This window comes from Pipistrellus kuhlii, unplaced genomic scaffold, assembly GCF_014108245.1.
Source record: "Pipistrellus kuhlii isolate mPipKuh1 unplaced genomic scaffold, mPipKuh1.p scaffold_m20_p_3, whole genome shotgun sequence".
NCBI classification, from domain to species: Eukaryota; Metazoa; Chordata; class Mammalia; order Chiroptera; family Vespertilionidae; genus Pipistrellus; species Pipistrellus kuhlii.
In genome coordinates, this window is record NW_023425529.1 from 53,478,007 (window position 1) to 53,504,444 (window position 26,438).

General features: G+C 42.8%; 1 protein-coding gene and 1 non-coding gene across 3 annotated transcripts in view; one reads left to right on the forward strand and one right to left on the reverse strand.

Annotated features, from left to right (window-relative positions):
- Window positions 1-26,438, forward strand: part of SRGAP1 (SLIT-ROBO Rho GTPase activating protein 1) — a 257,917-nt gene that overhangs the window by 57,717 nt on the left and 173,762 nt on the right. The window lies entirely within an intron of this gene.
- Window positions 22,003-22,109, reverse strand: LOC118730972. The gene has a single exon (XR_004991697.1). It is a non-coding gene; the product is annotated as a U6 spliceosomal RNA (small nuclear RNA).

Sequence of the window (26,438 nt, forward strand, 5' to 3'; positions counted from 1 at the left end):
AATTAAGAGCCTAAAACAAAATGAAAGTGTCCTGCCCGGCCGGTGGGCTCAGTGATTAGAGCATCAGCCTGCACACCAAAGGGTTGAGGTTTCAATTCTCAGTCAGGGGCACCTACTTGAGTTGCAGGTTCGTTCCCCAGCCCCAGTCAGGGCACATGTGGGAGGCAACTAATTGAGGTGTTTCTCTCACATCGACATTTCTCTCTCCCTCTCTCTCCTCTCCCTCCCTCCCTTCCATTCTCTAAAAGTCAATGGAAAAAATATCCTCAGGTGAGGATTAACTACCCCCTCTCCCCCCCAAATGGAGAGGTTGTTGGTCATGGTTATAGATACCACAGTAATATTTTTGCTTGTCTCTGTGTGTGTGTGTGTGCGTGTGTGTGTGTGTGTGTTTAAATATGTTTATTACTATCAGGAGCCTGCATGGGGTGGTGGTCCCAACCAGTGCTGAGCTCAGGATCTGAGTGGTCTGTGAGGGGTTGATGGTGGCTGGGAAACCGGAAGGAAAGGGGTGGGTCTGGAGGCCAGCTCCAAGGGCCCCTCACATATACTAGTACTTAGGGGAGCGGCTAAAGGACTCATGCAGGCTAATGCCATGCTGACAGCAAGACTAAGAACTTCTTGGAAACCTAGCTGCCCATCACAGTTGATGTCCAGCTTCTTCATCATGCGGTCAGGGACCCCGGGGTCCTCTGGTTCTTTGTGAAGGCAGCAGTTCTGTCTTCCTGAGGTCCCGGACTTCATTCTTGGAGGAAGTGCACTGCCACTGTCCTGTCCAGCATGCCTCTTGGCGGAGCTGAGCGAGGCACCCAGGCTGCGAGCGGGTGGCCCTTGAGCTCTCTCTTGTCCTTCATGTTCTCTCTGTGAGGAACGACAAAACCAATGGAAATTTTTGCTTTTAGGGGACAGTGCTGGTATTAACTTCTTGTAGGTCAGCCTTTTGGCCAGTGGGAGCAGTGGTGGGTCAGCCCATCCTGGTCTCCAAGGCCTCCTCCATGGTGGAAGAGATCTAATATTTGTCCTGAAGCTACAGGGTGAAGATGTACTAGTACCATAGAAGTCTTAGGAGAACAGAGGTGAAAGGAGTAGGACTCAGAAGCAGTAAACTGACAATAAAGTTAAAGTATAAGAAAAGAAAAAAAGCTTTGCCTTAGATGGCTTGGCTCAGTAGGTAGGGTATTGGCCTGCGGACTGAAGGGTCCCGGGTTCGATTTCGTTCAAGGGCATGTGCCTGGGTTGCAGGTTCCATCCCAGTGTGGGGCATGCAGGAGGCAGGCAATCACCAATTCTCTGACATCATTGATGTATCCATCTCTCTCTCCCTCTCCCTTCCTCTCTAAAATCAATAAAAAATATTAATGGAAACGAATGACAGTCATTAATTGAGGCCCAAGTTAAAAACAAAAAAAGGAAAAGAAAAGAAAAGCTTACTAATATTATCTAAGATACTAAAGGCCTATTGAATGTCTATGCCATCTTTAAGGTGGCCCCTAGAACACTGCGGCCTCTTACGTTTTTTTCTTGTTTCCCTACTGATGTGCCAGCAACATCTAAGGTGGCCTTGGTTCTATCTCTGGAATTTGTGCTGATCCTGGCAGCTTCTGTGCCGCAGTGTGTTGAGGTGGTGTTTTGTCTAGACTCCGATGCCTTAGGCTGATCTTTTTGAAAAGACCACTAGATTTGGCTGCTGCAGGCTCCACAGCTGCTAAATTAAGATAAACTCTTACATTCCTGACCCCAAATTACTACATCCCCTCTGTGTGAAGTGGCACCGGGAGGCTTATTCTAGGATCCTCAGTTGTTGTCCAGATCTCCGTGAACTCCAGACAACCGTCCGGCCTTTACAATCTTGGAGCATCACCCTGATTACTTTACATTTCTCAGAGGTGCTACATGTTTTAAATAACGCCTGCATAAACAGTCTTGTCTCATTCCGGTTTCCTTTTAATAACCCAAAACTACTGGCTTCTAATTTTAGGAAGAACGAAGGAAGGATCCGGACAGAAAATAAGCTCTTCTCTATTGATTTTCCTCAGTCATTTTACTCTGGAGACCTATCATTAGCTCTATTTTCTCCACCTGTAATACATGTTTAGGTGTTCACTGATGTTGGAGAAATAGTGGGTGATGCACATGGTTAGAATTAGGGAGCCTTCTTCGTCCTAAGTTTAGAAACTTATGTGAAAGACTCAGGTGGTGGTGGAGAAGAACAATATTATCCATCCGTCCAATTTTATTTCCTTTTACTTTTAATGATATTAATAACTTGGTGACACTTATCAATCACTTACAGTTTGTCAGGTACTGTTATGAGTGCTTTACTTGTATTGATTCACTTAAGCTCACACTGTGGTAACCGTGTGAGGCAGAACTGCCACTGTCTCTCCTTTAGAGCAGAGGAAACTGGTGGGGTAAGTAAATTATCCAAGGTCATGAGCAAGTAAAAGCAGCACTAGAGAGAGCCCACACTCTCTACCACTGTGCCCATATGCAAGAAGAGAGAGAAAAATAAAAACAAAGAAATACAAGGGAGACTCTAACTCTACCCCTTCACATCTGAAAACTCTCTCTAGGCCTGGCACAATGGGAATTTTTCTCCAGTGTTTTAGAGTTAGCCCAACCCTACAACGCCAGCTCTAAGAAAAAGGAACTCATCTATATATATATAAAAGCCTAAGCAACCTTCCGACCATTTGACCATCTGACTGGTAGCTGTGACGCACAATGACCACCAGGGGGTAGATGCTCAGCCGAGCTACTTGGCAGCTGCGGATCTTGGGTGATGCACCCAGAACCAGAGAGGAGGGAGCCCGATTCCGGGGTGCATCATCCGAGAATTGCCCTCTCACAATCTGGGACCCCTCAGGGATGTCGGAGAGCTGATCTCTGTAAGCAAGACCTAGGGACCCTACTGGTGCATGAATCCATGCACTGTGCCTCTAATATAACTATAAAGGGGTATTTAATGAGTTCCACCCAGAGGGATTAAGTTCACTGGTGATTGTCACTGGAGTTGTTTTTATAATACTATTTTGAATACTCAGCGAGGGTATCAGCTGCTTTCTTTTTTCATTCCTCTGTATGAAATTTCACCAAATGGGGTGCATATTCTACTTCTAAGACTCTCCCTAACTGGCCCCTTCCCTTCCCTCACTATTTAATTATATAGAAGTTCTTGCTTTTCTTACCTCTATTCTTTCTAGATAGATAGATAGATAGATAGATAGATAGATAGATAGAAAACTTTTATTTATTTTTTAAAAATTTTCTCATGTTCAAAAACATATTTTACAAAAGTATGAGTCTGTGAAGGATTTAAATTTTTTTAAAAAACTAGCTCTTCACCAGGAGTAGTTGAGAAGTACTTGTCATTTTTCTTCCCTGTCCCTGTGCTAGGCTATCGGCACCTTCGGGGCAAGGTTCATCTTTCTATGAACAGTATTTTCCTGGCAACACTAATGAATTTGGCACGAAGAACAGTGAAACTGCAGTTCTCATGGAACTGTCCTTCATACGGCACTTGTCCCTTTGTAAAGACTTAATTATGCTTTTGCCCTTGTACTTCTGTCAGACTTTGCCCTTGTACTTCTGTCAGACTGTACTTGTCTGTTTATGGTTCTTTCTTTTTCACTAAATCCTTAAAGGTGGTTAAGACAGGTCTGAATCACATATACATCTCAAATGCCAGCCATAGTGCCCGATACAGAATGAGTGTTCATTCAGTGTTGATTTAATGAACACATGAATGAGTTCTAGCTGTTTATTTTAATGGCTTTGGTGACCCAACTTGATTCATCAGCTTGCAGGCTCCACAGATTCCTGATGCTTTAATCCAAAATGTTAAGGCAACGTTTAAAACAGGCCAGAAGAATTCATTTCTAATGTATAACTAATAACCACTTATAAAGTCGACGACATTTCAACATTGCTATAAATAAAAACTACTAGCTTAAATTTAGGTAGAGCTATTTTCCCCCCACATGAACAAACTGAGATTTGCATGCTTTTATGATAACTTGCACTAATAAAAGGTCTTTGTATCCTGTTGCCACTGATTCACATGATTATAATCCTGCTGCCTAGGCATTCCCTCCCTTGAAGATTTAAATTTTAGTGTTGTTGTTTTTTTGTCCTTGAGTTGCTCCTCTTTTAAAAAACATGATAGCTAAACAAACAAACAAACAAAAAAACCCTACAAATTTCTGTTTAAAAACCATTTCCTAGGATCCATTCACTATTTTTTTTCCTTCTAGACGTGTTTCCTGTTCTGCAGATTTACTTAATTAGGGCTGTGAAAATGCCCTGAAGGATCTATTTTTTAAATTTGCATTTGAATTCTAGCTTTCAGGAAAGCATTAACCTTGCTGGGATTGTTTTTGGATGTTGCACTTCACCTTTTCCCTGGTCCTTAGGCAGCCCCCTACCTAGATTTTGTTTTAGTTTACAGCATGTCACATTCTTTTTCCTCTGATGCATTTATAAGAAATAGCCATCACAAAACAAAAATTTGAGGTATTTGAAATATGAGTAATGCATGTAGAATAAAATATATGTACATTTACCGGTGGTGAGGGCCTTGGGGGAGGGGGAAGGAAGGGAGAGGACTGGAAGAGGTTAATGGGGGAGGGGAGGAGGACCTATGTAATACTTTCAGCAATAAAGATACTTTAAAAGTATATTTACATTAACTAGTCAAAAGGAGAAATAGAAAAAGTTGCAGCCATCTAAAAATTAATCTTGAGATACTCCAAGCCAATAGCTTATTAAGAAGAATCCGCCAGGTTGGGTATTTTTACGGTGAGGGTTCAGTGTCTCCCCCTGCAGATCAGTGTTTTTGAAGAAGAGGCGGTGGGCAGGGTGGGCTGCCATATGAAGCATTTCCTTTCAGGGAACCAGAAAACGAAAATATAAATGCACTGTCAAATGCTGGCATCCAAGTAAACGCATTTCCAGAGGAACGGATAGAACCGGGATATTCTGTTAGAGTGGAGTATGATGCGAAACCAAAGATTATAAGCAGGTTGTATTCCTAAAGAAGGAAACTATGTGTGAGGGGAAACCAGCCAATAAAGAGGAGGACAGCGAATAAAGGCAGCGATCCACATTTTGAAGATTTCAGCCGGGGACACCGAGTGGGCATAGCAACCATCTCCAAGGAGACCTGTGGAAATGTGAAACATGCCGAGGTCACACAGGCGCCCAGGGAAATTCCATATTGATGAACAGCTTCTGGGTGGGTCTTTCTCTCTTCGCCTTCGATGCCTCCCGCCTTTTACGCAGCATTTATTGGGAGAAGAAAGGAAAGCCAAATGTGATTTGCTCCGAAGAGAAAAAGTGACTCTCAGCACAGAAACTCTGCTCCAAACATTGTGAGCAGCCTTTCACTAAACGTCAAAGAGGCTGTTCAGACACTTGGATATTAATGAAGCCAGAAGTCCCACGGATGAAATGCAGGCTTTGGTCCTAGCTGGTGGTGATGGTTATTGTTTTATTGAAAAAGATGCAAGGGTAGATCCCAGGGCTGGAAGCCACGCTCCCGAAGTGGTTCTCCGTGAGCCCTTCATTACTAACTAGGCAGGGTCCCTTTCTTTCCTAACCTCCCATCCCGGGGCTCTGCCAGGGCGGATGGTGAGAGAGGACATGCCGCCCACCAGGAGCAATGGTTTCCATAATGGTTCCTTCAGTCAGAAGACATTTACTGCTTGTCGGCAGCAGCCCAGCCAGCGTTATGTCAGACGCTGGGAAAGCAAATGTCGCAGTGGTGTCAAGATGCTAAAAGTTTAAAGGGGAGATGGGCAAAGTAAAATAAAGAGGAGACCAGTGATTACAGGGTATGGGGAATGTGCTCAGGGTGTACTGAGCCTAGAGGGGCTGGAAGGAGATGACAGGGGATGTGTTACTCAGGGAGAAATTCCAAGAGTAAGGAGTGGCTTTGTTGGGCTTGGGGTGAACCCATGAACCCAGAGGTTACTGGTTTGATTCCCTGTCAGGGTACATGCTGGGGTTGCAGGCTTGATCCCCAGTAGGATGTGCAGAAGGCAGCTGATCAATGACTCTCTCTCATCGTTGATATTTTTGTTTCTCCCTCTCCTTTCCTCTCTCTGAAATCAATAATATACAGTGATACATATATACATATATACATACATATATATTCATATATATATACACACCAATGTGTGTGTGTATGCAGTTTGGATGATGTAAAAATCTTGGATCATGAGACAAGTCTGGGAATTGCAAGCAGGCCAGTAGACTTAATGAGTAGACAGGATGTAGGATGTGGGATGTGACAATAATCAAGTACCTCTTCCTCTGCTCCTTCCCCACCTTCCTCCTCCTCTAGTCCCTCTTGGTAAATTCTGGAGATACAGCAGTTTGAACTGGAGAGAGAGGTGCTTGATCAAAACTGGAGGTCAGGCCATTGGGAGCTGCTGACTCCCTTGGGATTTCCGCTCTGGTCTCATTCGCTTGGCAAGGTCAGTTTACATATAGAAGTCACATGTACATTGTCAGGGCTCTCACTTACGGGATTAGTTAAATTGTATGCTTCATATCTATCCCATGGAATAGTTTTGCAGATTCAATGAGCAAATAATGTGTAAAACACTTAGAATAAGCACTGCCTGATATACAGTATGCACTACATAAAGGTTTGTGACTGTTGTTAGGAGTCATTATTAGGATTCGTCTCAGATTCTTCCACGTCACTGGAACCTCTGGGATGCCCTGTGTATCTGCAGCCTGAACAGAGCTGGCGCTGAAGGGCCCAGAGCTCTCCAGAGGCTATTGTGTGTCTAGAGGGAGGGCTGGCATGGACCTTTGGCTGTAGTCCAGATAGAAAACGCGGGTGACTTAACTGAAAGGTTCATCTTTATTGGGAGTGTGCTGGGAACGCTGGGAGCCCACAGCACTGCAGAGTTTGGTCCTTCTGAGGCAGAGATGTTGCTATAGTGATTTTCAGAAGGGACCACACGGGTTTCACAGCAACAAAGGCCCCTGGGTTTTGATACTATAAAATAATGGAATCATTTACGATGTGAAGGACAGACTTTGCTTTTTGGTTTTGGTTTGATTTGGTTTGGTTTGGTTTTGAAGGGATGTATTATGGCTGACAGTGAAAATCTCTTCTCAAGAATTGCTAGTTACTGTTTGAATCTCACCTCCACTGCAGAACCAGCTCAGTCCCAAGTTGAAAACAGTTTACAATAAGCCTGCTTTTTAGAATTCTCGGACACACAGACTTCCGAGGTAGTTGTGAAGCGTTAGCAGGATGACGTGTCTACAGTTCTTTGTCATAGAGAAAACCTTCAATAAATGGCAGGTGCTATTTTTACTCTTCTTGTCTGGCTGGTCTCCTAAACTGGTGGCTAGGGCAGATGCAAATTATACAATATTATGGCATCTTCACTGGAAGTCCAGTGGTTACACGATTTCCCTAGCATACCTCTTTAGTTTGACCAAACTGCAGAAATTATAGGATTCCAAATTGGTCCACATTTTAAAATTGGGTGTGGAGGAGAGCGGTCCTAGAAAACTGCCCAAAGCCCCAATCAGGTGGCTCCATTGGTTGGAGCGTTGTCCCATACACCAAAAGGTCGCCGTTTTCAATTTCCAGTCAGGGCACATACCGAGGTTGCGAGTTCAAGCTCCGGTTGGAGTACATACCAGAGGCCGCCAATTGATGTTTCCTCTCCCTCCCTTCTTCTCTCTCTAAAATCAATAAAGACATATCCTCAGGTGAGAGTAAGGAAAGAAAAAGTGCCTAAAGAATTCAAATTGTTCACAGTCATCAAAAAAAATAAATAAAGTCCTTTATGGGGAAAATTATGTTATTATTGCATCATCATCATCATAATGTGCTGAAGGAAGTGCTAACTTTTTTCTTTAGTCATCATAAACACCCCATGACCCTGTTGGATAGAGGAGGAAATTTATACCCAATGAAGTTAAGTAACTCACTCAAGGTCACCCACCTAAGAAGACAGACTGGAGTCTGGATTTGACTCCAGAGTCCAAGCACTAAACCTTTTCTGTTCTGTTGCTTTGATTGTGCTGCCTGGGCCATCTACTCATTCATTCATTCATTCATTCATTCCATAAATATTCACTGTGTGCACCAGGTATTCTTCTAGGGGACACTATGGTGGACAAGAATGTCAGACTCCACAGTTATGGAGTTTACATTCTGGTGGGAGAGACTTAAACAAGGAAATGAGTGTGTGTGTTATGTGTGCATATGTACATATAGACCTTTGGGAGTAATGTATGCTATGAAGAGAAAGTCCTGAGAAGAGGTACATTTGTTATTTTATATAGTCAGGGGAAAAGTGAAATGTTAAAAAAAATATCCCTCATCTTGGTTCAATGTTACTTTTATTTAATGTGTATTACCTAATATTTACTATATGCATGCTAACATGTTTGTAAATTACATTATGAACCATAGCCCTAGCCGGTTTGGCTCGGTGGATAGAGCATCAGCCTGCGAACTGAAGGGTCCCAGGTTGGATTCTGGTCAAGGGCACATGCCTAGGTTGTGGGCTTGATCTTCAGTGGGGGGCATGCAGGAGGCAGCCAATCAATGATTCTCTCTCATCATTGATGTTTATATCTCATTCTCCCTCTTTCTTTGTCTCTGAATTCAATAAAAAAATATTAAAAGAAAATTATGAACCATAATGGCCTATGAATTTGCCATCTAAGCACTGAGCATTACCAATTTTGTTTCATCTTCTAGTGCCTTGGCCTATCTCACCCACCTGCCTATCTTGTGCAGTGACCACTTACATTTTTTGTTAATTCTCTTGTCTTTTATTAGGGGAAAAAAGTGTTTATCATTTATGAATATATGCATGAATACTAAATATATTGTTTTGTCTTGCCCTATAAAAACAGTATCATCGTCCCACATTTTGTATGTATCTGTAGTTCATTCATTTTAACAGCTGATTTATGGTCTGTGGGATAAATGTGCAAAGCCAATCAATTCATTGCCCCGTTTTCCAGCTTTTTGTTCTTTGATCAGTGCTGCTAAACATTCTTGTGTGTGCCTCTTGGTGCACATGTACATAAGTTTCTCCAGGACATTCTTGGGAGTGGAATTGCTAGATCAATGTCCAACTTCACATGATAATACCAATTTGTTTTCCAAAGGGGTGCTACCAATTTACATTGCCACCCAGAAGTGATTAAGCATTCCAGTTGAGTCAGTGGTTGTTAGGAGACATCTTAATTCTTAGTTCCTTATCAAGGTAGAGTACGCCTCCAGGATTATACCCCAGACTTACTTTTCCAGCATCCATTCCCACCATTCCTTAAGTTATCCATCCCATTCCAGAATTACCCTGCTGTTTGCAGTTGCCACAAGTTAGATCAAGTGACCCTCAAGTGACCTGCTCTGTGCTTCTGTAACATTCTGGGCATACAGTGCATGCAGTCCATGGGCCGATGCTGTATCCATGGAGCCAAACCAGTTAGGGCTGTCATTTGTTTTTTTATACTCCCAGTAGTATAGACCTTGGTACAGAATAGGGTCTCAGTCCAATGCTGATGAATGAGTGAATGAATGAATGAATGAATGAACTTGTAGTCAACCATAGGAGTAGGCCTGTTTGGTTACTAAAAGGGGGCATATACCCTAGACTGGCCATTTGATCTATACTTTTCTGAAGACTAATGTGATAATCAAGAATTTCTTCTGTATTCTATTCTGTCTGTATCTACTCCTTCTTCATGTCCTAGAGATTTCCTTTGCTCTAGGCTGTGGAATTAAACTTCAGTGAGTTCCTCTTTGGAAAGTAGATGGACTAGGGAAACGCATAGGATAACTGGAGAGCCGCAGAGCATTTGATGGCAGATGCTCTGAGACATCTGCTCTGTGTTTCCTGAGGACTCACTAGTGGCCCAGGAAAAGAACTTTGTCACCTTTCTTTGTAATTCTCACCACCTAAGTCTGAAATTATATTAATATATTGGCCAATCCAGAAATCAAAATGCTAAGAGAGAGATAAAAATATAAATGATGAGAGAGAATCATTGATTGATTGGCTGCTTCTCATATGCCCCACACTGGGGATTGAGCCCCTGCCCCAACTGGGAATTGAATTGTGACCTCCTGGTTTATAGGTAGATGACAATCAACCACCGAGCCATGGCTGGGCATCATTAATTTTTTAGAGTGAAAGGAGGGGGAGTGACACAGAGAGAGAAATAGCAATTGGTCGCTTCCCACATGCATCCCGGACAAGGGCCCATGATGGAGCCTGCAAGGTTCACCGTTGACCAGAATTGAACCAGCGACCCTTCAGTCTGAGGGCCAATGTTCTAATCACTGAGCCAGATCAGCTAGGGCTCTCTCAGTATTTTTAACCAGTCTTAAAGAAATTTCATGTGATTTTATACTAAGGAACTAAAAATTTGAGGTTATAAGCTACGTGTACATGAGAAAGGTGATATTTAAAAAAAATATATTTTTTTTTATTGATTTTTTACAGAAAGGAAGGGAGAGGGAGAGAGAGTTAGAAACATTGATGAGAGAGAAACATTGACCAGCTGCCTCTTGCACACACACCCCCCCTCCCCCCACCGGGGATGTGCCCGCAACCAATGTACTACATGCCCTTGACCGGAATCGAACCGGGGACCTTTCAGTCCGCAGACCGATGCTCTACCACTGAGCCAAACCGGTTTCAGCAAGAAAGGTGATATTTAATGGCCTTGTTCTGTCTCTCTAATCAAAATCATCTATTTCCAAATGCACATTTTAAATTTCTTCATTGCATAATATAATCCAGATAATTTTCTCTCTCATTAGACTAAATAAGACACTATAAAAAGAGTCTCCTTTGAGTTTCTTGGTTTTATATACGTATACAAGATTGTCAAATTTTGTTAACTTCAGGAAGAAGTCACTTGAGAAAATACTGCATGGCTCTTAAGGAATTTAATTAATTGGTAACTTGAATACTCGAACTACATAAGACATTTTTAAAATTTGATATGTGAAAAAAAAAAAGGTGTGAGCTCTACCAAACCTTTTTATCGCCATGCTATTTTACTTCTGAGGTTCTTCGATTTATTACATTATTCTGATTACACCTGAGAGAAAGTGGGTGTCTTCCTTTTTTTGGTCTGAGTTATAAATGAATTGGGCTTCTAAAAGGCACTCCCCTACCCCAACCTTTGACCAAGAGTTAAATAGATCCCAAATTCTCTATTAACTACTCATGGTTATGCTGTGTTCTCTGATTCTATATTTTAATAAATCCTCTAATTTAGGCATGGCACAAGCAAAAAAATTTTTTTTCTAAGTGCCAGGATCTAAAAAAAGTGCCAGTAGTCACCGGTTTATTGTATGACTTTAAAACTGAATATGTGTAGTCATTCTGATAACAAGCGTACAGGGCTGAGTAAATTTATACCTTTAATGAAGAGTGGGGTTCTTGACTTCATCCTTTTTGGCCTGTGTGACCTCTTACTGAGGATCCAGGAGGGAGCCCTTCGGGAGCTCCCAATGGGGACACCTTCTTTGAATGTTACCTGGTTGCTGTGTGGCTTGGTCCTTGAGAACCAACTTGTTTGAGGATGTGAACCTTATCAAATGTGTGAACGCCTCCAAGAGACTTCTCACCTTTAGGCGCTGTCTTCCCAGAGCTTGGCATATATAATACTAGTCGTGCTGAGATGATACATATTTGCCAAGTGCCTGATTGGAATAAGAACGAACTATTTTAAAACTTTTGTTTAAAAAATGAGTTCACAACTTGAGCCAAGTCGTGCCATCTGGTCGAAGGCTATTTATAGTTCCTAAGTGGTGTCCTTTTAGCATGGTACAGGAGGGTGACTGTCACTGCACTTGACGTTATCCATAATTATGTGTCCATAATGCTTAAAAGAGCAGATGCTTTAAAGTAGGTGTGATTTGTTGCCTGGATCTTGATTTAGCAGCAGACGCTCTTTTTTAGAATGAGTGGCCTGCCTTCTGTAGCCTAGGGATCAGCGATAGTCTGCCTTTGGTACGTAGCACACCAGCATTCATATCCAAGGTGAATCCGGTGCTGACTTCACTCTGGTATGAACTATTTGCTTCTAACATCACGACTTAGGCTCTCATCCTAGGCAATTGAATGCTAGGCCTTTACATTTTTATTTCATGGTCATTTGGAAAAATAAATGAGATATAGAGCATCTGAATGTTGATGAGTTTTAAGTTACATTAGAAGAAGAAAAATGGCTAATAGTTCATCCATTAAAAATCTTCATTGTTAAAATTACACCAATTAGGAAGATCTATCTGGTGTGCATTTTACTGCAGATGAATTATCTCTGGGAGAATTAGGCCAACTCTACTGTTAAGAGCCTGGGGTTTGCAGCTGGATTGCCTCGAAGCACATCCTGGCTCTTCCCATTCGTCGTCTCCAGGACCTTCGGGGAATTGACGAAGTGCTTCAGTTTCCTCGTCTGTCAAATGTGACTGAAACTAGAACTTACCTTAAAAGGTTGTTTTGAGAATTAAATGAATTTTGTTAGGGCTCTTGGGTTCTTGTTAAATAAAATTTAAAAATAAAACACTTCATAATACCTCAAGCTTTTCATCCCTAGCTGCACCTGAGAGCCACCTGGGGAGATTTCTAAAAATAACAATATCTGGGCTGTGTTCCAGGGGTTCTGATAGGTAGCTAAAGTTAAAAACTACAGCAATATGTTAGTTTCAAAAACACAGTAGGTTTAGATGAGTAACACTCTGCATTATAACAGTATTCTGAATTTCCACTAATTATGGCACTATGTAACAGGGAGACTCTGTTTGCTTCATTTCCAATAGCATTGGGAAACCTCAGAGAAAACAAAAAAAGATCAGTTTAATAATGAACTTCCATAAGAATGATTGAATTTTCACTTTATTGTATTGCCAAGGAGAAATAACAGAAAATTCTAACATTCAAAGGGAGCTCTGAGACCACCTCTTTTTTGTTCAAATAATTTTTTCTTTCTTTCTGAGAGTGAACATTTTATATACCTAAAGCGCACGAGGAAGGAAAGCTGTGTCCAAAGGTAAGATGATAAAGCATAGACACTTTAAAACACCCCAAATGCAAATTGGGAGGAGGTTGGCCTCTCTATTCAGCAGAGCTCTGTAAATGTTAGGTGTCACCTCTTCTCTCGTTTTAGTTGTGAATGCAGACAGTGTTGGGGGAACCAGATTCATTTGAGAAAATAAGTTATATCAACTTTTTAATGTCTCTGAAGAAAGAAACCAAAGTACCTCACTTCTGTTGGAAGTGACTGATTGAGTTGTTCAGGATTGTATTAATGGAAAAGATAATCATAGTCTTTGGGATAAGAAGGGGAATTCAAGTGTCGAGAGTGTCACTGAAAGCCACATATGGCACAGACAAGCAATTTCAGATAGTATTATAATGCTATTTTTATATCTGAAGATGAATATAGCCAGAGTTTTTGCATAAATGTCTAATTGGTTTCTATTTCCATTTTTGTTTATGGTCACATGCATCAAACAATTTAATCCAATGCATTTGTATAGCCAGTGTGTCTCCACCTTCCACCATCATTTTTATTTTATCTTCACCCCAGGATTTGTTTATTGACTGGGGATCGAACCCACCCTAACTGGGAATCAAATCTGTGATCCTTCAGTGCATGGGACGAGGCTCCAACCAACTGAGCCACCCAGCCAGGCCCCCATCATTGTGGTTTTTTTTGTTTGTTTTGTTGTGTGTGTGTGTGTGTGTGTGTTTTGTCTGTGTGTGTGTGTGTGTGTGTGTGTGTGTGTGTGTGTGTGTGGAAAAGAACCCAGTCTTGTAGAGGAAATCTCATAACTTTTGCAGTGTGTTTCTTCATCAATAATGAGGTAATGTTGGTAGTATTTATTTTTGTAAAAGTTTTTGGTAGATGATTCACATTTGTACTGTGTCTGGGTTGACTCAAAAATTCATCATGAATGGGTAATCACCCTAGGCTTTGATTTCTGCATCCTGAAAATGGATTAAGATGGCTTTAATTTTGACCAAACATTTTTTTCTTACGTTTTTGTCTATCTCCATGCATTATTATTTCAAGCTTAAGTTGCTCTTTAGTGCTCTGTAGTCTGGGATTCTCCCACGATCTAAGCACAGACCTCTCTGTGCACTCAATAAGTATCTGTAGACTGACGGACTCCTGGACATCTTGAAGACAGTAATTGCAGTAAGTTAATTAATGGAGGTAAAAGGGGATTTGAGGGCCCACCGTAGACACTGCATGTCCCTTTCCACCTGAACGTTCAGATTGTACTGCTTATTTTCATGCATTTCCTGAGGGGGCCCACAACATCCTCTGGCATTTTGAACTTACTATCTCACACCCAAGTTTTCCCAGTAACCATTTTAACCTAAGTTCCTTGTGTTAAAGTTCAGACTTGTTTGTTTCTGTTTGATTAGTGAAGATGGAGTATAATAGACAGGCAAAAAAGAGAATGGTGAGACCAGAGGCTTTGTCGTTGGGGATTGCTTTTGGGACAAAAGCCTTAATGTAAGGATACACAGCAGGATGGGCCCTGAGCCAGGCCTTGAGGAGTAGGTTTCTTCAACTCACATATTACTTTTGCAGCAGACGGTCTCCTCAGTGATGGTTTCTTCAACTCACATATTATACATGTTCATGGGGAAAACTTCAGAAATAACAATGATGGTTTCTTCAACTCACATATTACTTTTGCAGCAGACGGTCTCCGCAGTCGTATCTTCCTTTCTCATGAACCTTCCTATGAACCTTCTCAGCAGTGTCCTTGGCTCTGCACCAGCCTGTGAGCATCACGAGAGCCGGGTGTGCCTTTGTCGTGCACACCAGTCAGTCACTGGGGGCTGGCATACAGTCTGGCTCATAGTAGGTGCTCAGTAACTTATTTGTTAAGTAAAAACAAGCCTATGATCTCCTATGGAAGTTTTGAGCAATGGGAGACTTATCATATGGATCTTATGCCATATAAAATTGTGCCTTAAACCAAGAAAACCTTGTCAGCAAAATCAGAGGCCAAAAAGCAGATGCATTAGATTATTTATTTTTATAAGACTTATGCTATATTTCCTTAAAATAGTCACTTATTCCAATGTTTTGAAAGCGTGGTTTAAGTGTATACAAACACTGCTTTACACAGAAGTGTCAGTGCACTTACTTCTTTTGAAGTGAATTATCTGAGAATCATGCTTCCTAAAATTATATTTATCCTACCTAATGCATGTCATATCTTTAAATGGAAAAAAATAGCTTAAATTATTAATATAAAAGAAATTGCTAAACATCAGAGAAATTATGCAATACTTTCTGGTCTAAACACAACATTAACTCACAGAAGACACTGTATTTTATTGCCAGAAAATTTAATAATCTTTCTTATAAGTCTTGGTTTAAAAAAAAAAAAAAAGCATCTGAAAAGTTACTATACATGTTTTGGAATGCTGTTTTATTAAATCTTCCTTCTTAATTTCCCAAAGAAAATGAACAGCTTATCTCAACATTGATTGAACTAGCAAGTGTCTTTTGAGATTCCTTAACGGTATGGGAGTTTAAATTTTAAATTGAAAAGCCGGGAAAATGTATATAAAAAAGGAGACATTCCTCTCATGTGTAAACACACATAAATAGAAAAAAGGAGAAAAGGGTGGAAGATATTCTGAACTATTAATAATGGTTACCTCTCATGCTGAAACTAGGAGTGATTTTTGTTTGTATATTTCTGAAGTTTTCCCCATGAACATGTATAACTGGCATAATTTTATTTAAAATGTTTTTAGAAAAGAAACTGTGTAACAGTGTGCAGTGATGCCGAATGAGGTACGGATGGAAAGGGCCCTCTGCGTAGGCAGGCGTCCTCAAACTTTTTAAAGTGGGGGCCAGATCACGGTCCCTCAGAGAGCTGGAGGGCCGGACTATATGAACTACTAATTCCTACTGTAACACCTCGGCTGCGCTCACTGCCCAAAAAACCTGGCGGCCGGATCAGACTCCTCTGCGGGCCGCATGTGGCCCGCGGGCCGTAGTTTGAAGACGCCTGTAGGGGAATGAACTCACAGGGGCTTGGGCAGCCAGGATACACAGCAGGATGGGCCCTGAGCCAGGCCTTGAGGAGTAGGTAGTACAATAACAATGATGGTTTCTTCAACTCACATATTACTTTTGCAGCAGACGGTCTCCTCAGTCGTATCTTCCTTTCTCATTTTGTTCCGTTATTGGGGTTCCTTTCCAGTGGTCGGGAACTGGTTCAAGGTTGGACCTGTGGCCCAGCGTTGGCCGGGAAGATGGGGAAAGGAACATTTTTAAAAATATATATATTTTATTGATTTTTTACAGAGAGGAAGGGAGAAAGAGGGATAGATAGTTAGAAACATCGATGAGAGAGAAACATCGATCAGCACACCCCCTACTGGGGATGTGATTGCAACCAAGATACATGCCCTTGACCAGAATCGAACCCGGGACCTCTCAGTCCGCAGGCAGACACTCTATCCACTGAGCCAAACCGGTTTCAGCAGGAACATTTTTTTCAGACACTAAAAGAGAAGATCCTTTATGACCTGTGCCCTTTGTCTGATCTCGTCTGGCACCTGTAGCTGCCGAAGAAGAGGAACCTCCTGCAGCCACAAGGGGAACCATACTCAGGACAGTAGAATGCAGGGCTAGGAGGAACCAGGGTCATCAGCACCGTTATTCAGCTGCTGTGCTTCGGCAGAACTAGTTTCTTCTTCTCTATTTATAGGTATATACCTTTATACCTTAATTCATGTCCTGTTGTTTAGAGCCAGTTTGAACTGGGCTGAAAGCATCCTCACTGATACAACAATTCTACAATTTCGCAACCCTGTTCAGATCCAATATTGATTTTCTTATGAACTCTGTGAAGTAGATAAGATAGTATTAGTCAGGGTTCTCCTGATAAACAGAACCAATAGGGTGTGCGTGTGTGTGTTTGAGTGTGGAGAGAAAGAGAGGGAGGGAGGGAGGGAGGGAGGGAGGGAGGGAGGGAGGGAGGGAGGGAGAGAGAGAGAGATCAGTTGATTTAAGGAATTGGCTCACATGATTGTGGAGGCTTGGTGGGTGCAAAATGACACAATTCCTCCTTGTTCAAAGGATATTGGTCTTTTTTTTGTTTTTGTTTGTTTGTTTATTTGTTTTAAGGCCTTCAACTGATTGTTTGAGGCCCACCCACACTATGGAGGATATAATCTGATTTATGCGGAGTTCATTAATTTCAGTGCTAATCTCATCCAAGGAATATCTCACAAAAACATCCAGAATAATGCTTGACTAGATATTTGGGTACCCTGGCCTAGTCAAACTGAAACAGACAATTAATCATAATTATTCCCATATACAGATGATGTCGCTAAAGTTAAGTGGCTATAACTTGCCTAAGATTTCAAATCCAAGTTAGCTAATTTTAAATCTTTCTTCCTTCTCTGTGCTCTTTCAAGTGAAAACGCATCTTCATGCAGATGAAGGGATGTGGTGCTTATAACCAGTCCGTCAGTTCTGAATTAAGTGCCTGCTCTTGCCAAGCCACATTCTAGGAGCCAAAATGGAGGCAGAGGAGGGAAAAACAACCAGGAGAGCGGGAGAAGGTGCTTGGATTCGGCTCAGGGAGTCTCGCATTGGCTTTAGTGGATGATACTCATTGATGGTTAGTGATTACTTGGTCAGAAAGTTCATCATAAACCATCAGGCTAAATAATTCTTATAAAAGTGGGAAAAGCTGTGATGTTGATGACAACGTCCCAAAATCCGGAATCATATAGAACAAAGAAAGGAGGAGGATCTTTAAAAGTCCTTTCATCTTGTTGACAGTTTCTCAGTTGTTACATATAATTTGCATATAATCTATCACTTAAAATAAAGGAATCCAGAAACCACCAAGAACTTCTTTTTAGTGTGGGTACTTTAGTATTATCACACTTGAAAATAAATTTATCATTATTTTATGCATTACATATTGTAAATCAAACTTGTCCGTGACATCAGTGCCCCATATGGACGATTAATTAAAGCTGGGATGATGAATTTGCATAGTTTGCTATGCTCTTCAAATACTGATTTCACTGAGGATTAAGACACGAAAGTCCTGCCCTAACAGGTTTGGCTCAGTGGATAGAGCGTCAATCTTTCGCCTGAAAGGTCCTAGGTTCGATTCCAGTCAAGGGCGTGTACCTTGTTTTCGGGCACATCCCCAGTGGGGAGTGTGCAGGAGGCCGCTGACCGATATTTCTCTCTCATTGTTGTTTCTAACTCTCTATCCCTCTCCCTTCCTCTCTGTAAAAAATAAATTTAAAAGAAAGGGGGGGGGGGAGGCAATTATATGTGTACAAAGATATGTACACATATAATACTTAAAAAAAAAAAAAGACAGGAAAGTCCTGACATTTTGATTACTCTGTGTATAGGGACCTTTAGCATGAGAACACATACAGCCTTTTGAAGCTTCTTAATGAGATGTATAGGGAGCTTGCCTAAAACCTTTCTCCCTCACTAATCTATACTAATAAAAGGGTAATATGCTAATTAGACCGGACATCTTCCCGACAAGCCACGGTGGCAGGGGTCAAGGCAGAGGCGGTTAGAGGTGATTAGGCCGGGAAGGGGGAGCAATTGGGGGGTGGGGGCGATAAGTCCGGCAGTTGGGAGTAGTTAGGGGCGATCAGGCCAGCACGCAGAGGCAGTTAGGGGTGATTAGGTTGGCAGGCAGGCAACCCAGTTAGGAGCCAGCGGTCCTGGGTTGCGAGAGGCAGTCGGACATCCCCCAAGGGGTCCTGGATTGGAGAGGGTGCAGGCTGTGCTTGGGGACCTCCCCACCCCCTGGCAACAGATTTCATGCACCAGGCCTCTAATTACCAATAAAGTGAGTGCACTCTAAATGGAAAGCCACAGCACTTTCTTCTTCTATATTTTCTTCACGCACATCAGCAGACTTTGCTTTGCCCAGTGTTAAGCGCCCGTTTACAGTGTGTGAAAACAGCACACTGTTTCTGGAAGCATCCTTAGGCACAGTGAGCCTGGCCTATGTATGCAATGACCTTCCCACACAGCAGCTGGCAGCTGGGGTTACCAGGTCAGCCAAAAAGTAAGTTAAGTGTTCTGCACATGAGCACATTAGCACACATGTGCACTAAGCAACGTGTAACCGTTTCCAGAGGGGGACACCAAATGCTTCCTGTTGAGAGGAGTGCACCCGGCGGATTGAAAGCTGGCCGAGTGGCCTGGGAAGACCACTTCTTAAAGGAACCAGGGCGCGGCGGCCATGCACAAGAGGGAAGAGGGGAAGCTGCAGGGCCTGGGGGGGGGGGGGGGGGGGGGAGCCTGTCTTTTAACAAGTGTTTGGATGCCTACGCCCCACTCGGTGCCTTCTCTGCTTCTAAATTTAAATGCTTACATTTTAGTCAGTTCGCATTTCACTTCTCTTCGAGTCACATAAATTATGTAGGACCCTTTAAGAGCCCTTGCAGATGGGGACTAGCAGGTGCCACCCTAGTTGGCGGTGGAACCTGCCAGGCTTTAAGAGGGGTCTGGCTGTCCTCACCTGTCACCTGCTACGGCTGAGCCAGAGTGTGTTCTTACTTCCTGGTTTCTTGTGTCCTGAAGCTTGAACCCTCTTACACCCTCCATCCCATCCTCATGAGAAATGGAGTAGAAAAGAGTACTTGATTGCTTTCTCTATTCCTCCTTTTCTTCCCTTTCTGGGTTATGTTGTCAAAATAGAAATGATGACTTGGGCAGTTGAACAGCTAGAGGGTGGTGTTAATTATTATGCTATTTGTGAACATATGGAAATAGAGTGAAACAATATATATATATATTTTGCCACATTGGCACTTTCTGCTTCTGTTTGTGAAAATTCTTTTAGAAATGTATTGTGTTTTTCTCAGCTTGTCTTTCATGTGAAAGAATGTGCTTCTCAATTTAATCTGAGTAAAATACAATTTTTTATTTTATTTTATTGAGTTTTTACAGAGAGGAAGGGAGAGAGAGAGAGAGAGCCAGAAACGTCGATGAGAGAGAAACATCGACCAGTTGACTCTTGCACATCCCCCCCCTGGGGATGTGCCCACAACCAAGGTACGTGCCCTTGACCGGAATCGAACTTGGGACCTTTGAGTCCACAGGCTGACGCTCTATCCACTGAGCCAAACCAGTTTCGGCTACAATTCTTTTTAAAATGTAAAACATCTTATGAACTGAGCTTTCAATTAATTGTCAGGAGGAAGTATATCCTCAGGGAATCAGTACGAGAGGGCCAGTCCCCAAGACGGATCTCCGACTCTCGGGGTGACCGTGTAAAGTAGAGCAATAACACGTGCCCTCCCTCCTCCAGGGGTTCCCAATGAGAACACCTGGACGCACGCGTGTGCAGAAGTGTGCTCCTCAGGAGGGCAGCTGTGAGTGTGAGTATTTATAATCTCTTTCTGTTCCAGAAAGGGCATAAGGGAGTTTGCAAGAATCTGTAAGTACAACAGAACAAAGATTAAATGGAAGAAAACCTAGAACAAAGGAGGAAAAAAGAAGGCATACGAGGGAGCTAGAAACGAGTGAAGAAAAATGCACCCCATACTGCCCTGAGCGCCGAACCCTTTATTCAGAGCACCGTGAAGTGAAAAACATGTTGTTTCTCAGCAGAATAATTGTTCTTAGTGTTGAGATAGCATTTTCTCCCTGGAGTGCTCACAGAGAAACTCTAATTATGTTAACTGCCTGACATCATGACCTGGGAAGGTAGCTTAATGGCTCTTACACTTTTATTTCCTTTCCGTGAAGCAGAGAGAATGAATTTTTTAAAAGATCGGTTAAGGCCCTGCAACTCGCAAGCCCAACGAGTGTGTTCTTTTCCCTCCTAATCACTTTTTCGTCTAGAAAGCGAAACTTTCTTTTTCTCTCTCTCTCTCTTCCCTTATGTCTTCCTATGAAGGTACACTCTCCTCTCACCCTCCTTTCCAGCCTTCCTTTTTGCTGTTGCCAGTGTTTTCATAGAGAAGGACTTACAGCCCTTCCTCCCAACATGACATCCTGATACTGTCAGACTTGTCTTTCTCAGACAGTTTGCTTATCTATTTTTTCTACTAAAAAAAAAAAGCTAAGCCCAAGAGCTAGAGCCAAAGAGGGCTGTGAGTCCCGGAGGAAGGGAGGAAGGAGAGGGGGTGGGCTGTGTCACGGGGTGGGAGCTCAGTCTGGAATCGAAGTCTGTCAGGAAACAGAAGGCAGCTTTTACATTTCCTTCACTTCCAGGATGGCTGAGGATTCTGCCTGGAAGCCGGGCTTTTTTGTTTAAAATGTAGGCCACAAGGAAAACTGCCTCTGGTAGGGCAGCTGAATGGCTAATTGTTCTTAATTGTGTTCCTCTTTGCTCAGCCGACCACTAACTACAGTATCAGCTTAAAGACAGTGTTTAGGGGAATTGTTTGGGCCTCCACTTGTTTCTTACATCCCTGTGTTTTCGTCCGTGGAGGCGGCACGCCTCCAAGTGTCACCGTGAAGGCCCACGTGGGCACCTGTGTCTTGTGCACAGTCGGCATATGGAGAGCGGAGGCTGCGGAACCCGTCATCATGGCAATAGTCGTCCCCACCTTCAGGGACCTGAGAAGAGGCGGTTTTCCCCTAGTTGTGGGCTGGGGTTGTTTTTTCCAGATGTGCTCCAGAGACTATCAGAAGCTTAATGGACTCTGAATGGGAGCGATGCTTTGAAATCGTGTAGTGTTGCAGGTCTATGAAAGTTAAGTTCATGATGGCGAATAAGATATTTGGTGCGGAGTTAATGCCTGATAAATACACCTGAGATTGCTCAGCTTTCTTTCCTTCAAACACCTTTTCACCTGCTCTTTGCAGTTTTGTTGCTTGGTTCATCTGCTGAGATTAACTATAATTTTTTGTGTTTCTGGTTGGATTAAAAAAAAAAAAAGGAATGGCTGTTAGCTCTTGTTGCCATTCAGTAATTATTTGAAGTAATTATTCTTTTTTTTTTTTTTTAATATGAAACGCTTCACACATTTGCGTGTCATCCTCGCTTAGGGGCCGTGCGAATCTTCTCTGTATCATTCCAGTTTTAGTACATGTGCTGTCGAAGTGAGCACAGTAATTATTCTTTTTAAACCGGAGACCTAGATGATAGGGCGTTTGTGGTCAAAATAAATTAGTCAGGCCCGTTGGGTTTGACTGTCAGCTGGACTAGTAACTTATCTTGAGAATGTCTATGCTGATCTGTAGCTAACACAACAAGCTAAATAATTAAGGGGTGAAACTCGTGGTTTTCTTTAAAATTATAACTGGGCTTTCACTTCAGAATTCTACCTAGATTTCATCGAATCTGGCCCTTGACAGTCAAATGTGTGAACATCCTTTGCAAAATCCTCCATGTGGCCCAGTTTTTTCACAGAGAAGGACTCACAGCCCTTCTTCCCGGCATACCAGTTCTACAGAAGAGCAAAAGAGTTCATTCCTCTGAGTAAAAAGCTCCTTTGTGGCATATTAGTCTTTTTTTTTTTTTTGGGGGGGGGGGGTCTAATATCTAACATTTTGCTGAAAATAATTGAGTGCTATTCCCTGGGGCATTGATGCAAATGAGCCTGGATTCCATTCACTGAATGACCCCACCTGGTTGTGATTTCTGAGCTTTTCTGTCTGCTTTTCATAGGAATGTTATGTAGTATTTTCTTATTATGTTATCTTTCCTAGTTGGCAATTCTTGACTCCTATTGCTTCCATTACAGGGTATTAGAATTTTGTGTAAAATAAGAGTAAATGTATGTTAACAATGACCTTAGGGGAACTTCTTCGAATAAAGAACATGACATTCTGTACACTTATAATCACTCCATCAATTCTGCAGGGCTTCTCCCTCTTTCAGCTCTCTATATTTGCACTCCAGTAAGAAAAAACTGAAGGGAGCCTTGTTGAAAAAATCCTCTAGGGCCCTTCTCCATGGTATAATGACCAGATAATTCTGTAAGAAAAAACACCTATTGTAGCTCTTTAGTTACTAGAAAGGACAAGCTTGAGAATAACTGTACACACTATAACTTATAGGTAGACTTTCTAAGCAATTGAATGACTGAAGGGCATAGATGTCTAAGTAAAGTATATCATTGTGAGTTACACTTTTATTACCTTTTATTCCAAGCCATCTCAAATTATTTGGGAGATTTGGTAATAGTTTGATGGATAAGATGGCATTCTTTTTTCTTGCTCATTGCTTCAAAATTCCACACAGGTGTTATTTTAGTCCTAACGGGACCGTTGGTGATTTTGCTGGTTGGCTCAACTGGGCTGGATCTGCAGAAGAGGCTTTTTCACAAAGAGTGTCACAGTTCCTCACTAGCTGCCTTGGCAAACATCTTAATGAGCCATTATTAGCATCACTGAAACTTGCCATTGAGCATTATCAGTCCGGTTGTTCTTGCTTCTTTCTTTCCCTCTGAGCCTGCCCTCTCTCCTGTCCTCCGAACCTCCCCACATTGCATCCCATCTGTTTCTTCGTCTCATTTCCTTCATCTCCCAGCATGCACTCTTCCCATTGTCCATCCATTTGTTATTGTCCTTAGCACAAAGCCCGGCCTATAAAAGAACTCATTAGATAGATAGATAGATTGTTTTTATGAATACATCTAAAAATTATTTTAGCCAGCTTCCAATAAAAGCATTACAATATGAAAGGGCGGGGGGGGGGGGGGGGGGAGCCCTTCAAAGTAACTGGGGGAATGAGAGGGACCAGAAAATCTAGGCTAACTTGAGTCACTACAATGAGTCTCAAATTTAATTCTGTGGTTTCTCGAAGTTTTCAGAAAGGGAAGTGCGATGAGTTATGCATCACTCATTGTCGGGTGGAAGGAAGCGTGCCAAGGCATCAGGAGGAGCAGTTTTTTTCTAAGTGCTTCTTTCTATCTCTATGGTTGCTCACCCAACAAAATAATTGACAGTCTCTTAGTAGTTTTACAATAAGCTGCCGAAGTTTTCTCAGTTAAAAAAAAAGAAAGTATTGAGCATCCAGTATGTGCAAGGCACTGTACCAATACTGATCATACAAAGATGAGAAAGAAATACACGGCTCGCCATCTTTCATTATATCCTGTGAAGTGAGTTAATAGTAAAGATAATTAACATTCAACTGACCTGGTGGTATGTGCCTGGCTCCTAAGTGTATAACACGTACTAACATTCATTCTTAGAACATCCTATTGTACTGTTCTTTCTCTATTGTACAGTAAAGGAAACTGGGGCCCAGGGAGGTTAAATAATTTGTCCCAGATTCAGTAGCCTGTGCCTGACAATAGGTGGGGTTTGAATCGAAGTAAAGCTGACTAGTTCCTGAGCTCACATTTTTAGCCATTATCCTGTCCGACTTCTCTAGAGGTATAAGGAAAGGAAGAGAAACAGATTTGTGGAGGCTGGAAGAAGATGGAGATGATTGGCTCGGAATACGTGAATTTGAGTTGCCTGAATGTATCAGAAATGTGGATGTCTATGGGCTATGGGGTACCCAGATCTGCAGCTGGGCAGAGAGATCTGGGTCAACATTTAAGTGATTTTTAGGTGCCAACCGCACATGGTTGGTGTATGAAGCCATAAGGAGAATGTCTATGAAATGTATGAGATGAACACATTTTAAAAAGCTACTCCTAGAAACAAAGGTCCGAGAACATAAATTATAGTTCAGTAAAGGCATAACTACCCGGACTTAACGTAATATGATATAAAGACATGTAACCCTCTGGCAATTGGATGGGCGTATACATGTTAGGTGCTATGGTTAAGCTCGGCTCATAAGCAGGAAGGAGTGGTAAGCATGTTTCTCATTTTTGTAATAGCTGGCCATGTTTGAGACACACATACCTCAGGTCTTGCAATTATTTCCAAGAAGATGCTCTTATTCCCATCTTACAGCTGAGGAAACTGAGGCCAGAAAATTAAGTAGCGTGCCAAGGTTGCTCAGGTGTAAGTGGCAGAGCTCGGGTTGAAAGCCGGAGCTTTGCGACTGCCCCTGACGCATGGAGTTGAGCCATAGGAACAGGCAGGGGTGTGACGCTTTGCTAGGAAGACAGTTGGGTTCGTCTCATACCCCAGCCAAGGGCCTCAAGTTGCTTCTGACAGTGCATGGACGAAATAGCCCGATCCAAACCGATTTTGAGCACTAGTGTTCCACCGCTCATCCTGTGAGAGAACCCTAGGACAGCTATAGCAATGGAAATTTTGCTTGGAAGCAGGTGCGTGCTAGGTAAGTGAGCCGCCCAGTATCCCCAGCTCCTTCTCCTGCCCCCCAGCTGTGGTCCTACCCAGGCACTGAGCAGTCTCCCAGGTAGGCTGCATCCTCCTCCCTGACTGCAGTGACGTGGCCGGGCCACCGATCCACATCTCAGTTACTCAGGCACAAACGATGACTTCCTGGTAGAGCCCTCAGGAAGGCCCCCCCCGCCCACCCCAGGAAACAAAACAAACGGAGCCCTTCCTATTCCCCTATTTTGACATCCTCTTTCTGCTCTCGCCCCCCCCCCCCCCCCCCCCCCCCAATCCCAAGAAGGACAGCAGAAATTTGGATTCAGGACTTTTACGTTTAACTCTTTATTGCCATTAATATTCATGGATGATTCTTGAGGGACAAATGCCTCTCCTCCGTTCCCCTTTGTCGTTTCTGTATCCAGCTAAGTTTCCAAGAGTTGGCTTCTCCCTGCTGCTTTTTCTGTTCCGCTTCTCAGCTGGCTCAGCTATGGACCCCACAGCTTCAGAGTGTCCTTGTCCTCATTATTCCTCCAAGGGTGTCTGAGTGTTGTCACTCTGTAGTGTGCACACTCTTAGCTTTGTGGGCTTTGCTGTTATTGTCTGTCCATATCACAATGAACTTTACTTTTGTTTTCCATTGAAAATGGTGCTTTCTGGAATGGTTCTCCTTGTTCTCTGACCAACTTGAACATCTTTCCCGTCCATCTTGAATCCTTTTTTCAGCTTTCTCTATCATGCCGCTTTGGGGGAGCTGTCTCTGTTCGCGCTGGCTGGGAAACAGGTGGTTTCTTGGGCAGTGCTTTGGGAACAGCTCCCGTTAAGAAGCATGCAGGGATCCCACAGGGAGCTCAGGAGCTGGGGTGTCCTGAGGGAGGGGGCTGGATCTTGGGTGAGGTGGCTCCCCTCAGCCAACCACAAGGACCGGAGAGGAAATCAGCTGTGAGCCGTCCACAGCCAACACCCCTGGCGAATGGAGGAGGGGGCACTTCCGTTCCGGAGCAGGAACCTGAGCAGACGCACAGCATCCTCTGCAGCAGCCTTTCCGTCTGGTCACCACAGCGTGGTCTCTTCAAGGCGCTGACATCTCTTCTGCAGAAGTATCTGGGCGATAAAAGCCTTTTCAACTAAAAATACCTGGGACCGGTTTAGCTCAATGGATAGAGCGTCGGCTTGGGGACTGAAGGTACCCG